Raw genomic sequence first — 16,528 nt, forward strand, 5'->3', positions numbered from 1 at the left:
TTAAGTGATTTCTTGATTCTACAGGTCTGACAGTAATCCGGCCAAGTGTTGGCTAGAGAAATTGACCTCAGTTTTCCCAATAATAACAGTTATTTCATGGGGGGTGGGCCAGGTTGGTTTGTACAGCTTTTTTGACAGCTTCTCTTAAGAAATAAAAAAAAAGAAATCATTATTTTCAAACTGCTTTTGATATTTACTCAAATGTTTTCTTTGTCTGATATTAAAATTTGTTTTAATCTGAAAAATGTAAGCATTTAAATCTGTAAGGGGACAATTCCTTTTTCGCGTCACTATACGTGCACATTTGCATGTATTTTAATCAGCTAAAATGTGGTGTGAGCAGTCCATGATGAGCAGGGTATGATGTGAAGTTTTGGAGTGTAAACTGTGTGATGAGCACTGTGGGGTGGGAATTTTGTGGCTGCCTCCCCCACAAGGCCTCCATGCGATCTTCACGTCCTCAGCGGCCTCTCTGCCTCTCTTTCTCTCGCCGTCTACAGCACACCAGCTGCTGCTACCCTCGTGGGGCCTCCTCGCATCGTCTCCGGACTCTGGACTTCCTTGTCGACGCTGCCTGCTCACCTCCAGCGGCTCACTGCATTGTTTTGGAACTGTCTCTGGTTTGCAGTCAGAACTTCGATTCTTCGACTTTCACCTTCATCTCACCCTCATCATGGCCATTTCCATCACCATAGTCATCATTGCTACCATCTCTGAATGCATAACCTTCATCATCACCAACGTACTCGTCATCATGGCTATCATCATCATCATCATCATGGCTATCTTCATCCTAATCATTGCCACCATCTCTCCCTACATCACCACCATCATCGTCATCGCCGCCATCTTCTCACCTGCATCTTCATTGCTTTCACCTTCTTCGCTTGCATCTTCCTGCCTTTCTTTCCATAGACCTCCACAGTGCCTTCCTCATCTCGCCTCATCTTCCTTCTCTAGTTTACAGCTCTGCTTTAATCCTCTCTCAACTGCTACTCAGATCTCCTCACCCTTTCCAACCACCACATATTCGCTGGTCATCAGAGATCTCAATCTGCATCTCCTTCTCTTCTCATTTTGTGTCTTACTGCATTCATGCTCTGCACATGTGCCTCCCTTCTTTCCGCAACACTCTATCCCTCTTCCACTTTACCTAATTCCACTCTTTATGCTCTTGCCCCCGATTTATACACAGCAACTCACCAGCTCGCATCGGCTCAGCCTCTGGACTACACTCAGACGCTGGAGTTTCCAAGCCTTTCACCATCAGACCTCTTCTTAAATCCTTGCAGTGGTCAAAAGTCCTGATTTAACTTTTGGGGCTTCGGCTTCATGCTTTACAGCAAAGCTGCCCCGAACTCCACCCCAAATACTCTGAGTTCGCCCCCCTCTTCTTCTCTGCCCAGTCAGTGGCATGGGTCAATACTAGCAAAGTGGAGCTATGTATTATAGCTTAGTTTTGGGAGTTGATCCACACCCTCACTCCTCCCACTTTTGTTCCCTATTTAAACCATCTCTTCCTCTCTACCTGCTCGTTAAGCAACCTTGCACCCACCTCCTCCCCATTTTCCTCCTTCTTTAATTGTATTATTTTTCCTCATGTTTCTCTTCCTGTGAGGGGGGGCTTCGGCTTCACGCTTTACAGCGTGCCACCTTTGGCAGCAACAACTGCAATTAAACATTTGTGATAATGTGTCTTTCCATCTCTGTGGAGGAATTTTGTTCCACTTTTCTTTACAGAATTGTTTTAATTCAGACACATTTGGAGGGTTTTCCAGCATGAACGACCTGTTTAAGATGATCCACAGCATCTCAATCAGACTTTGACTAGACCACTCCAAAACCTTAATTCAGTTTTTTTAGCCATTGTGAGGTGGACTTGCTGCTGTTCTTGGGATCATTGTCCTACTGCAGAACCCAAGTTCAAGTGAAACCCAGAACCCAAGGTCACAAACTGATGGATGAAGATTCTCCACTAGAAGTTTCTGGTAGAGAGCAGAATTCCTGTTTACATCACGTTTATGGTTACAGCAAGTTGTTCAGGTCCTGAAGCAGCAAAGCAGCCCCAGACCATCACACTACCACCACCATGTTTTACATTCAGTATGATGTTATTTTTCTGAAATGATGTGTCAGGATCAGACTTTTTAAAAAGCCAAAAAAATATTTTCCCTGGGCATCCTGGGACTCATCAAGATGTTAAATGGTAAATGTAAGAAGTGTTGTGTGATCTTCTTGTTCAGCAATGTTTTGACTTGAAACCCATGGAGACCATTTTCACAAAAGTCTCTTCCTTATTATTGAATCAATGACACTGACCTTAACTGAGGCAAGTGAGCCCTGCAGTTATTTAAATGTTGTTCTGGGCTCTTTTGGGACCTCCTGGACAAGTTTTTCATGCCCTTTTGGAATAATTTCGGTCGGCCGGCCACTCCTGGGACGGTTTACCAATGTTGCATGTTTTTTTCCATTTGTGAATAATAGCTCTTACTGTGGTCCTGTGAAGTCCCAAAGCCCTTGAAATGACATTGTTACCTTTTCCAGACGGATAGATGTCAATGACTTTTTTTCTCATCTGTTTATGAACTCAGATCAGGGCATAATGTGTTGCTTTTTAGATCTTTTATCTTCTTCATGTTGTCAGACAGGTTGTATTTAAGTGATTTCTTGATTCTACAGGTCCGGTACTAATCAGGCCATGTTGTGGCTAGAGAAATTGAGGGGATGGGGGGATGCCGTGTGTCAGGGCTAGGTTGGTTTGTATAGCTTTTTGGATAGCTTTTCTTAATAAAAGAAAAAGAAATAAATCAACAAACTGCTTTTGATATTTACTCCAATGTTTTCTTTGTGTCTGATATTACTTTTTCACGACACTATATGTGCACATTTGCATGTATTTTAATCAACTAATGTTGGGTGAGCAGTCCATGATGAGCAGAGTATGGTGTGAATTTTTTAGGTGTAAACTTTGTGATGAGAAGTGTGGGGTGTGAATTTTTTAGGTGTAAACTTTGTGATGAGAAGTGTGGGGTGTGAATTTTGTGGTGAGCAAAGCAGGTTTACTGGCATCTTCAGTGGTATATAAAAGTTTGAGCACCCCAGATAATTTTCTTTTTTTTTCTTTTTTATAAATATTAAATATATTATTTAGCAGACAAACACGGTGATATTACAGTAGATGTGCAATAATTCTTTAAACTAAATTAGGCAGGTCCATTAATTTGTGCACCCCAACAGAAAAATTACATCAGTATTTACTAAATTCTCCTTTTGCAGAAATAACAGCCTTCAAACACTTCCTATAGCTTCCAATGAGAGTCTAGCTTCTGGTTGAAGGTATTTTGGAGTCTGACCAGAATTTATTTTTCACATGCAGCAACTTGGTGGTTTCTTATTGTTTTAAATTTTTTATGTTTTATGTTCTGCATTGTAGATTAATACTAAAGTCATCCAAACTATGAAGAAAAATATATGAAATTATTTAGTAAACAAAAAAGTGTTAAACAAACCAGAATGTTTTAGATTTAAATTTAAATTAATCAAAGTAGCACCTCTTGCTTAGATACCAGCTTTGCACAGCTTTATGAGGTAGAGTCACCTGGAATTCAGGCTTTCAGTTAACAGCTGTGCTTAACAGTTGTGAAGAGGTAGAGTCGGTATAGTGTGAATAGCCTTATTTAAGTAATGTTCTAATCCATATTATGGCAAGAACTACTTATCTCAACTTTAAGATTCGTCTTTATAACAGGCAGTTATAACGCGCAGTTCTTCAGTAGTTAAAGGGGGGGGGGTGTTGTTCACCAATGTGTGTTTCAGAACATTCGAATCGGACAGTTCTTTGCATCTGACACTCTGGCTGAAACTCCACCCTCTGTGACTAGGTCTGCCTAACAACAGAGCAATCTATATTCTGATTGGCTCATGGAAAGTACATTATAATATACAGCCGATGGATTGAAATACCATGTGTGGCGTATGAGCGTAAGAACTCGCTGAGAGTTGAAAACACTGCTAATGCTATACTGCTGTATGGCTCAGCTCGCCTCAGCAAAGGCAGTTAGTTAGTTGATAAGCTAGTTGTTAGTTAATTAGTTGGATCAGTGTGTTATAATCAGTATAAACAAGTGACCTTAATTTACCTGACCATAAAGCCTGAAACAGGGACAGCGCCTGGATCGGTTCTGTTCTTTCTGCAATTTGCGGACTATTAACATTCACAGCTTAATTTAATGTTACTCTCACATTACCCAACTCAGCGGAGGTTACTGTGCGCAGTTTCTTCCTATCCCCCTGTCCAGAGGTAGAAAACTTACCACGAACGGGACAATTAACAAAAAATTAGTTAGTTGTTGGTGAGGAGTGACGATAAAACGTCCAAATGTCTAGAGAATCCCTGTCATTTCAGCGTTTTTGAGTGGTATGCCGTTTCTGTGTTGACGGAAATATTTCTGAAAACCCTCGTGTGGATGAAGATATTTTAAAAAACGGAGACAAAAACCTCAGTTTTTAAAAATCTCCGGCTTCGTGTGGACGGAGCTTGAGAGGTGGCAGTATGGAACTATTTTTCCATCCAAAAACCCACAGAAGCAGAAGCTGGAGCTCGAGCTTTCAGCTAGTAATACTATAGGACCAGTTCCAGTCTTCGCTGTGGATCAGAGGAGTTCGTTCTAAGAAAGAAATGATCATTTAGATGGTAAGTCTTTCTCGTGCAGTCAAATAGGCCATATCCACATTTTACAGAGATTTCCAAACTCCACCACCTTCTATCTCTTGCTCTTTCAGTCATTCAGTGATGGTAGTAACGGCGTTGAAACGGCGTTCCTTTTTTTAGTAAGGAGTAATCTATCTAATTACTCTGACTGTAACTATAACGCGTTACCATTTCCGACACCCCAATGAACTTTTTTTTACTTCGTGCATACAGACAAAGGGCCCCATCATACACCCCACGCAAGCCGTGTAGCTGGGTGCGTTGCCATCATACACCCCTTCAACAGTCTATTTTTAGGCCTTTTAGGGCTTCCTTAAAATAGCATTGGACTTTTGGAATATATTAATGCCGATGGGCGTGGTGGTCTGTAAATGATGTGTGTTGAGCAGTGTTGGGCACATTACTTTGAAAAACTAATTAGTTATAGTTACTAGTTACTTCTCCAAAAAAGTAATGGAGTTACTAACGGAGTTACTCCACTATAAAAGTAACTAGTTACCAGTAACAGTAACTATTGCGTTACTTGCCCCATAAAAAAAATGATCAAAAGAAAATAAATGATGTAATTACTATTATTATTAGAAAAATAACAAACGAAAATAAACCCACAATGTTGACAAAAATATAATCTAAAGAATTTTTAAAAAATAAGAAACGAAAAACTCCACAGTACCAAAGAAAATTACTAAGGGCCCTATGGTACACCCCTCAAGGGTGTAGCATGGCGCGTTGCCATGGTACACCCCATCAACAGTTTATTTTTATGCCTTGCCCACAGGTCCTTAAAATAGCAATGAACTTCTGGAATATATTAAGCTGATGGGCGTGGTGGTCTGGAAATGAGTGTGTTCAGGTAAATTTTTGGCCTGTTTCTATCTTGGCCGCGGAAAAACGCGTTGCGCGATTGATTCTATGAAAGGACGTCGAAATTCAATGGTCAGTCCAGCACCCAAAACTGAATCACGATCACCCTGCACCCTGCACTACAAAAAAACCCCATACCATCACTTCTTTACCACAGTAAAAAAAAACACCTTACCCAGAGCCGTCCAATTAACTATAAAAATAAAATATATTTAAAAATCTGCATGACAGTTATAAGGATTTATATTTATGTTCAATACACAGACTTAATAACTTAATTTCAGCAGACACATGCATTCTGCTGTTTGAGAATTTTAACAGATGCTTATTCTCACTTAAATGCTGGATTTTTAGAAATAAAAAATAAAGATAATGGACAAATCGACTAAACATGATTTTTTTTTATATTTCACTTCGCTATTATTTAACTAAAAATTAAATTGTATTATTATTTTTTTTATATATCTGAAAAATAAAGCACATTGCATGGTCTCTGGGGCTGTCCGTCAATTATATAAAACTTTAAACTTTTAAAATACACAGAAATATAAAGCTATATGTTAGCGTTCGTTTCTTATCACCAGGGCAAATGTATTAAAATATTAAATATATTAATTCATTAACGAAAATTTGGTCCAGCGCTCGAAAAAGACCGCAGGCGCGCGTAGCGGGTTTGGCAGCGCGCGCGGCGCGGGATTACCTCTGTTTTCTATTTAAAAGTCTTTTAATAAATAAGGTCGTATCAAGTGTAATACAATTCATGGTATAAAGTTACTACATTTACGTATAATTAATCAAAAGAAATCAAGCAAAATGCGCTGCGCCTCTCTCTCGCTCTCTCTCTCTCTCTCTCTCTCTCTCTCTCTTTTGCAGCTCAGAGCTGAATTCAGCGCGAGGCAACCAATAATATAAACTCAGTTCAGTTAAATAAATTAAGATGAGTAAGGACCTGTAAAGTTAATCAAATATTGTCAAATATAAAGGATAGGTTGAGGTTTTGATGAGCTGTTTCAATGATGTGAAACTGAAACTAACTGAAACTGAAACTTTTATTATTCTGCCCACTATCAGAAAGCCTGTGATTGTTTTAAATTAGTTTTTCATACGTTTATATTTAATATTATTTATTTTTTAATTCATGCATTCATGTATATATGTATCTATTTTTTTATTCTTTAAAAAAAATCATATTTTTCCTTTTTTACGTATATATTTTAATTGTCTATAGTAAATGTCAGTTTTTATTTCTAATTTTTAAAAAATATGTTTAATCCCTTTTAAACTGTAAATGCTCAGTGGCATTGTAAATGAGAGTCCCTATCCAGTGTTAATGATGGTTAATTGCTTGATTAATATTCAATGTTGCAAACCCAGTTTTTACATAAACAATAAACAGAATAAATAATAAAATAACATTACACTTCTCTTATTTCAGCTGCTTCCCTTATTTTGAACAGCATGAGGAGCAGTCAGTTTATGCGCTCTTAAAATAGGAGTGAACAGAAGACAGAGCGCAGCTGCCTCTAAAAGGGGATGGATACAGACACACTGATTGGTTTATTTCACGTTACGCCTAAAACACACCCATGAATATTTAAGGTAATTTAAACACACCCTTTGCGCCGTTGGAGCTGCAAGGTGTATTTTTTGGCCCCCAAGGTACCAAAGACAGAGGACACGCCCCTAAATCCAGCTGTGCAAAGCGTAACTAACTAGTGCCCTATAGATCGTTAGGGCCCTAAGACTTAATACTGAAAAAAACGGAAAAACCATCTGGGGATAAAAATGAAAAAAAAACAAACCACACTCAAAGGAAAAATGTATATATAAACAAAACAAAAGAATGGACAAAAACAACAATCCATTATAAACTTATTTAAAACAATCACAGGCTTTCTGCACATAATAATAAAAGTTTTGGTTAGTTTCAGTTTCAGGCGCAGCGCATTTTTCCTGATTTCTCTTGATTAATTATCAGTACATTTGTTGGCTTTAGTGAATTTAATAACATAAATTTAACTACACCTGTCCGACCTTATTTATTAAAACGTTTTTTTTTAGAAGAGAGATGTTATTCTGCAGGCAATGCCGCGTGCTGCGCCAAGCACCACTTTGCGTGCCTGTAACATTTAAGAGCGCTGGATGATACTTTAATTAATGAATTAATATATTTAATATTTTAATACATTTGCCCTGGTGATAAGAAACGAATTCTAACGTATAGCTTTATATTTCTGTGTATTTCAAATGTTTTAAGTTTTATATAATTGACGGGCAGCGCCGACAATGTGCTTTATTTTTCACTTTATAAAGTGAAATTCAGTTAAATAATAGCAAAGTTAAATAAAATAAATTTATGTTTAGTCAAAGTTCTTTTCTCTTTTAATTTTCCATTTCTAAAACTCCAGCTTTTAAGTGAGAATGAGCATCTGTTGAAATTCTTAAACAGCAGAATGCCTGTCTGCTACAGTTATAGTTACAGTCATTGGCGTAGGAACGGGGGGGGATGGGTGGGATAGGAGAAACAGGTGGATTTGTCCCCACCAAAAATGATATCGTTTCGCTCTGGGGTGCGTTTCCCGTACAACGACGGAGCCTAGCATTGAACTAACGTGGTACAATGCATCGTTAAACTAACTAACATCTGAAGTACGACCGTTTCCCGAAACCACCGTACTTTGTTGGTACCACAGAAGTCTGAACTATGTTGGTTTGAACCACCGTGGTCTTAACTAAGGTGTTTCCAGATGTGTTCGGTCAGACTTTCCCAGCAGAAAAGGTGCAAAACTCACAATCTTTAAAATACTATGCCAAAAATATGTTACTAATGTATCATGGCTATTTATATTGTAATTATCACCAGAACATAACGGACAACAATACTATTAATAAAATAACAATGAGCTGCAAGTAAAATGTAGACAATAATTGCTATATATTCATTATTATTTGTAACAGACAGTGTTACTTAAAAAAAACATACACATATTTGCTATTGCAATATTTTTTTTTAAATAAAATAATCACCATTCTGAAGAAGTCTTATTAAAATGAGACATGAGAAATGTGTTACTCAGTGGTTCAGCAGAGCGCCTACGACGTGCAGCGCGCGGTGTTCTGTCGAATTGTGCAACCCATTGAGATGTGCTTCTCAACACCAGCGCCCATGCGTGGAAACATTTTTTATTTATTTATTATTTTTTTTATGGTAATTCTGTTCTTTTTGGTTGCATTAAACAACCAGAAACCCCTTGCCATTATTTCTGAGTATTACAAATGCGTAAATGACAGCTGATGATAATGAAAGTAATTATAAGTTAGCAATAATAAAAAATAAGGTTTATAATCACCCTAATAACCCTAAACTGTCTCCTGATATTTTGATTCAGGCTTTCCAAATATTCTACCGAAAGCATGTTTAAATATGGGGCTTTTTCTAGCAATTTTATATTTAAAAATTAAATATGCACTAGGATAATACGGTTTGACAGGGTAGCAAAACTCGACAGACACCGGATGGAAGCCTAGGTCGAATCCCAGTCGTGGTTTTATTCTCTTAATGTTTTTTTTCATAATGGCAATTAATGTTATTGTTTTTCTACATATATATTAATGTAGCCTACATATTTCTACGTATTTCCTGTAATATATTATTTAACAAATACTAATTGATAACATTTGTATAGGCCTAGAGACAAGTTGTATTGGCTAAATAATACATTTTCTTTATTCACACTGCACACTTTATTTACCTGCAGAGGATAATTAGGTAATTCAAAACACCTGCTTATTGCATATCTTATTCACAGAGTGCATATAGCACAGTGGGTTTAAAAAAATAATTATTAACTATTTCATAAATGTTCACAGCACAAGTTATCTTTACTCAAGAGATGCCTGCTTGAATAATTGACATACATCTTTCCAAGACTGTAAAATACATTTTAGCTAAATAGCACTTCTCTTTTCACTACACTGAATTCATGTTTGCCAAATAAAGCTAAATGTTACATACATTACAAGACATACATTAAAAAAAGGACTGAATTTTATTATTTTACCTGGGCGCACATTGGTAAATGTGAAGTGGCTCAATTAATGTAATTAACACAAACATTAAAAAAGTAGGTACACTTGATATCTTAAATCCTCGTGCAGCAATATTAATGTGATTTATCAGCTTTCTGAATCCTACCGTCCATCGTCTGCACTAACCACCAGGAACTAAGCTCTTAACGACAGGTCTAGAGCTGTAGTTGGAACGACGCAGCTGAACCACGGTAGTTGCGAACATTCGCTGGAACCACGGTTCTGGGAAACACCTGAGTAGCTTAACTAAGGTTCGCACTATGCAAGTTACTACACTCACAGAAATGATTCATGGCAGAGTTAATTTTTATGCATTTAAATCTACTTGACTTTATTTAAAAGCTCATATTTTCTATATTTATGCATTTAAATTTATTATTATCTAGTGTTGTAGAAAAGAAAATGAAAGGTGGGCTACTCCCACCTCTCGTCCGGGGTACAACTCCCCTGCGTGTTCGTTTGATAGAGAGAGTCAGACAGTGGAGTGAAGTTGAAAGCAAACCAAGTATTTATTACAAAGTACTGAATATTCAGGAGAACCCACACATGAAAGACCGTCTAACAGCCGTCCCAGCATAAGTTCTGACCCCCCTCTTATCTGACTCCATGTTTTATACCCAAAATGACGTGAGACCTGCTGATGAGGCGTTACTAACGATTAGCTCATGTTAATATGCATAATTTCACGTGTTAGTACTCAAGTTTCACGTGTCTGACCAGACCACTAATGTTTGGCCTTGACTGTGTTCTTCCAGAATGAAACATCGTGGCACTATCTGTGTGAGTGCGTCATCCCCCGCTTTGAAGCAGAGGGTTTTTAGGGAGGCACTCACTCACCAAAAGGCTGCTTTGATCTAATAGCCTTTTTTGTAGCAATTTAGCCCCGTACCAGTCGAATTGATGACCGTTAGTTAGGGTCATGCAGTATTAAACAAAATACTTCAAGCCTGAGCTACATCTCATATGTTATATGTTAATGTGTTAGTAAATGTATCATGTGGGTTAAGTTGTCATATAATAGAGTCTGTGTTAGTCACATGCCTGATCAAACAATGTTTTACTATATATGTGCAGAATATATTGTGATTATTGGTTAATCTTTTATATAAATGCGTGTAAAATACACTGTGAGTAATAAAGATGATCAAATACAATGTGAGTATTGGTTATGCATATAAAATACAAGGTTTCACACAATGATTATGTAATTACAGATACTAAGATAAGTAATCATAATTGAAAGATATTTGTCAATACACTCAAGGTAAAATAAACAGTTACTCTTCACTAGATAATTTAACCAATTTTAAAATGTATTGAATGTAATTAGTTAATACATACTAACATGGTTTAAATAATCAGAGCCCTAAAATAAACAAGAATCTGTTATGTAAAATGTATGTGATTGTTTTTCATAAAAGTTGAAGTGAAATGGGGAAAATGGAAACGATGTCCTGCCAGTAGGTGGCGGTAATGCCCCTTTAAGTTTGTTACCAACTGCTGTAAAACTCGAAGAAGAAGAAGAAAACTATTATGGGCTGGACTGGCGGTTGAATGTAGCTACAACTTACGTCCATGTGAGAAGGTAAGCAATCCAATACGTAATACAATATGTTGTATTACTCCCAAATGTGACCTAAATGTGTAGTTTACTTCATATTACACAGATATTAATTCATTTATGTAAGTTAGTGTGTGATTATTTTAGGCAGTTTTATCTTGGCCACGTTGCTGTTCCAGACAATGCCATTAGCATTACAGCTAACAAACTAGCTATTGCATGGCATCTTGGCTAATTTGGTAATACAGCTCAATAATGGATTAAACTAACCCTTTCCAGTTTGTTTTCATGCCAGTTAAAATGAATACTATTAACATTAAGCAGGCCAGATAGCATTCCCTTTGTCCACAGCATTTAGCCTATTCATTTTATATTAAGTTAGGCTCTGTCTGTTTGCTTAAAGATTAACTTGAAAACTATGTGATTGTTTTTTTTTTTTTACAAACGCATTTGTATGAAAAATTAGTGTAGATCAAAGATGTAAAGATTTTCATATAGTAAAGTGAGCTTTTCAACTGCAATTATCTAAACCAAAAAACTGAACGAGTCATGAATCAGGACTTTGTTAGCTAGCTATTGTTAGGTGAGTGACTGCCTTTTAGAGTACTATATTTAAATTCTATATTTAATTTATTTATTTATTTACTGGCTTGGGTTACAGAACTTAATGTTAGATTATTTTTCCCCAGGTACCTAGTATTTTTCTACTTCTCCTATCCTGTTTCTCACCTCCATGTTGCAACATAGATTTAGTAAGTATAAGTTTAAAAATGTACACGTCAAAATATAGTTCATATTGTAGTTTGTAAATTATTATTTACAGTCCATTGTATAAAATGTTTACAATTCCAAATGTTTAGAGTAAGCATGTTAAAACAGTAAATTATTGATTTCCCAGTACAACAAAACTCATTAGGCTTACAAAGTTTGATTTTGGACAAGGTTGGATGTGTTGGTTTTTCAGGTATTTTCAGCTCATTTTACAGATGATCTAATTGATTCATTGTTCTTTTTCTTCATTTACAGGTGCTGCAAATTGTGTGACAGTTCATTACCTACTAGGTGTGAGTCAGGTATGGACAGTCAGACAGACAACCTGATTAAGGTGATTAATGCCAAATCTGAAGCTGCAGGAGGAAAGATCACCGCCATAATGGCCCAGATGGATGGTGTACGTCTCTCTCTCTCTCTCTCTCTCTCTCTCTCTCTCTCTCTCTCTATATATATATATATATATATATATATATATATATATATATATATATATATATATAAGCATATGTTATGTGTTACTGAACTATAAGGAAAAGCTAATATTTAAGTAAATATAAGTTTTTCTGGTCTTTCACAATTACTGTTTTCTGAGTGAGCTTTACCTGAGTGGGGTAAAGCAAGGTGCTGGTGTGGTGAAGTAGGTAAATGTAACTGACATTGTTAGCCTCAGCTCCTGTGTGTTAGTGTGTCTTTGTCACTGACAAGCATAAATTATGTTTTCTTTTTGTAGAATGAAGACATCAATGTGAAGTGTGATTGTGTTATGAGCTGTCTGAGTATCTACCTCAGTAAAGACCTGGATACATTGGTTAAAGAATACATGGTATGTTTGATTCTTTGTTCTTATTCCTTTTTTTGATGAACTATGTTGTTTACAGAGATAATGTTGTTTTCCTCCTTAAGCAGACCATTAATGTTTAGGATTGCTGCCCATGAAGAGAAACAATGGGATAATTTTTGTTTTTCTCTGTCAAAAGGCAGCTGAGGATCTGAGACAGTCCATAAAGCTGAAGCCATATGTCAAAAGGTAAGTCATAAAGCAGTGTAGTTGGAAACATGAATTGTTTTTGCTTTAGGTGTTTAATATTAACAAGAAGGGGGTTGTTTCTAACAGGTGAGCGGTAAATGGGGAGAGAGAAGATTAGGATAGAGAATGGTTGGTCCTTTCTCTTCCCTATCATCCTCCATCCAACTCCACCATGAGTGAAGGTTTGGAGAGGGTTGGATAGGAGAGGAGTAAACCTTAACCTTATCCAGGAGCTTAGGAGAGAGGAGGTGAGTAGAGAAGGCAGAAGGTAGAAGAGAGGGAGCGGTTTGCCTCTTTTCTTCAATTTTCCCTGCATCAATGAACAGTTTATTTCATATCTACATAACTGATCTTTCAACAAAATAAGTGGGGGTTCCTGATTCTGTATTTTTATATATTTACATATTTTTAGTTGGTGTTTTGTTAATTGTATTTTTTTCTGGCAGGTCAAACGCTTCATTGGGAAAAGAGCAGTCTTTGCAGTCGAACCAAAAATCCCTGTATTAAAGTGAGGAGATCGACCTCAGTGGGGGATCAACCCATAAACATATGAGAGTTAGTCTACTACTGTAAAGGATAATGGTCAGTTTTAATTGTTGTTGTCACCTTCATAGAAAAGTGCACAATTTGACAGTAGTCTGTGTATAATCTCATGTTAACAAGAACACAAAATGCATCTTGGAGCTGCTTAGATTTTGGTGGTCATGGTTAGGGTCACACAGAACATCATTCTGTTCTCTTTATATTCCAGGACATTGAATCCAGAGAGGCTGAGGCTGGCATTGCAGAGAAGACTATGGGAATCTACACTGTCTGAGCAGAGGGACATTGTTCTGATTGTCCAGGTGATGGATGCTTTGCAGATGTTGGTGTTGTGCTGGAAGGCGTGGACGTGCTCCGTTCTCTCTGCTTTATGGGCAGATTTATGCACCCAATTTGAGCTATCCAAAAAGCCTGAAGCGTACATTTGAGGTGTTCCAGAAAACCCTGATGGACCTGGACTCAACTAAGCTTACACCAAAAGTACATGCACTGAAACTCAAATTGCTCCAGTGATTCGGTTGGCAACTACCACCTCACCCGCACACAGTAAGACTGTATATTGTTGAAATGGTCCCTTGGTTCTTGAAGGTTACACCAGGGAAATAGCTGTTTGATAAATTTGTACATTGGTTGTCGAAGCATTAAAATTTTGTTGAAAGATCAGTTATGTAGATATGAAATAAACTGTTCATTGATTCAGGGAAAATTGTAGGAAAGGAGGCAAACCTCTCCCTCTCTTCTACCCTCTGCTTTCTCTACTCACCTCCTCTTTCCTAAGCTCCTGTAGGGGTAAGGTTTACTCCTCTCCTATCCAACCCTCTCCAAACCTTCTCATTGGGGATGTGTATTTTCTAAAATGTTAGCTGGCATTGTTGTAGTGGCTCAGCTCAAACCAGATTTTTAAAGTTAAAAGAGAATTCAGGTGTGAAATTGACTTAGGCTGTAGTAAACATGATAGAATACTAACCTTTGGTGAATATCCCACCTCTGTTCTCCCTCAGCAATCCGAGATCCAGCAATTTGGTTCTTTTGTCCAAACAGGCTTTAGAATGGGTGATACAGCGCATATTTTTGCCCTTGCAGATAAATCACTTTTTACACCATTATCCAGCTCAAAGTAGCTCCACAACTCAATGCTAAAATCCGCAGAGCCCTGAAATCTAAAACAAGGCATCCCACAGAGTCCAGGCACCGCCATCTTAAAATAAAGTCATGGCAGGTCAAGTGCTGAGCATGAACAATAATTTTTTTAGTGTGTGTGTTCTTCCATCTCATATCACCAGTAACCAGATATTTTCAGCAATAGCTGGAATGCATGCATTTCCACTGAATTAATTAAAAAAACGGCTCCTCTATACTAATTCAATTGTGCTCAGCATTCAACTTGCAATGACTTAACTTTAAGATGGCTGCGCCTGGAGATTTATCTTACACTACGGATTGGAAACAGATTTATTTTTTTTAAATAAATTTTTAAAGTTCTTAATGCCTTGCTTTAGATGTCAGGGTTCTCCGGATTCTACCAATGAGTTGTGGAGCTACTTTGAGCTGGATAACCATGTAAAAAGGGGTTAAGTATGTTTGGACAAACGAACACAATTGCTTTATCTTCTGGTTGTGGGAGAATGGAGGTGGGATATTCATCAAAGGTTAGTATTCTTTATCATGTTTTACTATAGCCAAAGTCAATTTTACACTCGAGTTCTCTAAGTGTTTAAATTATATTTGTTCTAAAAAAGTACTTTAGTTCCTACCAAAGTCTGTTGTCACTCAAGTAGCCTTTTTTTTTCTTGTATTACTGAAGGAAAATTTTGCCAAACTAGGGTCTTGTGAATGTACAAACGCCAAACTTTCATTTAACTACATAAGTATGATTGAAATGTGATTTTAAGAAATGGTAATTTTGTGTCTCTTTTTTATGCTAGGCTTTAATATTAATAAAGCTTTGATTAAACAACAAGGGGTCTGATTGTTTTTATTAAGATTGTACTGAATTGAAATGAATTGCATAAATGTGATGCATTTTATTTAATTTGGTTTATTTTATAAACATAAATGACATGTAATTCAAATAAATATATGCTATTTATTTTGTGTAGGTAACCTGACTGTGCTTATTGTAATTCGAACAATATACTTTATGTATTTGAATTAAATACACTCATTAGTATTATTAATTTAGAGTACTTATACTTTATTTATACTCAGTACATAAACCTGGTTATTATGCATTTAAAATAAATAGGCTTTATTACACGAATGAATATGCATCATGTAACATTTATTTGATAGGTTTGTGTTAAAATTATCTAAAAAAAGTACATGGGAATTTGTCATGTAATAAAATTACATAAATCTTAAAAGTTAGGGTTAAATATTTCTGTGAGTGTAACGTGGTTACCTCCATAGTTCCAACCACGCTTTTGGGAAACACCTGCGTCGCAGCTGCATCGTCCAGACTAAGGCTGCGTTCAGAAACCCCAAAAGTGTCTCCTTTTTCCTACCGATCCTCCTCCTCTCCTCCATGACCCGGAAACTGATTTCGTGACGCCATCTTGCCGCCTGTCCGAATACGTAGGAGACGAAAGAAGACGCTTAAAATCCACCTGTAGTAGGCTTCCAACGGAGGTTACATCAGTGTATCCTACTCCGGAAGACTTTTAAGGATTTTCCAATGACATCACTGCATCCACGCCCACAGAGCACACGAAAATGGGGAAGGCAACGCCCAAATATACGTCATAAACATATTAATTAACTAGGTTCCTTATCTAATTAAACAGCCAGTAAAGCAGTAATATAATTTATAGTTTAGATAAACTGTATGCTCAGTAAAACTATATTTATGTCCCTATGTGTATCATGTTATACATATAAAACATATATTATTTATAATATATATATATATATATATATATATATATATATATATATATATATATATATATATATCATTTTA

General features: G+C 36.8%; 2 long non-coding RNA genes across 2 annotated transcripts; both read left to right on the forward strand.

The window, feature by feature from the left end:
* The first annotated feature begins 11,119 nt into the window (after positions 1-11,119).
* On the forward strand, positions 11,120-12,426 carry LOC125781044 (uncharacterized). The gene is made up of 3 exons (XR_007424091.1): positions 11,120-11,249; positions 11,915-11,977; positions 12,252-12,426. It is a non-coding gene; the product is annotated as an uncharacterized LOC125781044 (long non-coding RNA).
* A 170-nt stretch (positions 12,427-12,596) lies between these two features.
* Positions 12,597-13,270, forward strand: LOC111195572 (uncharacterized). Its single transcript, XR_007424089.1, has 3 exons — positions 12,597-12,822; positions 12,977-13,026; positions 13,114-13,270. It is a non-coding gene; the product is annotated as an uncharacterized LOC111195572 (long non-coding RNA).
* Positions 13,271-16,528: the final 3,258 nt, after the last annotated feature.

This window comes from Astyanax mexicanus, chromosome 14, assembly GCF_023375975.1.
Source record: "Astyanax mexicanus isolate ESR-SI-001 chromosome 14, AstMex3_surface, whole genome shotgun sequence".
Taxonomy (NCBI): domain Eukaryota; kingdom Metazoa; phylum Chordata; class Actinopteri; order Characiformes; family Acestrorhamphidae; genus Astyanax; species Astyanax mexicanus.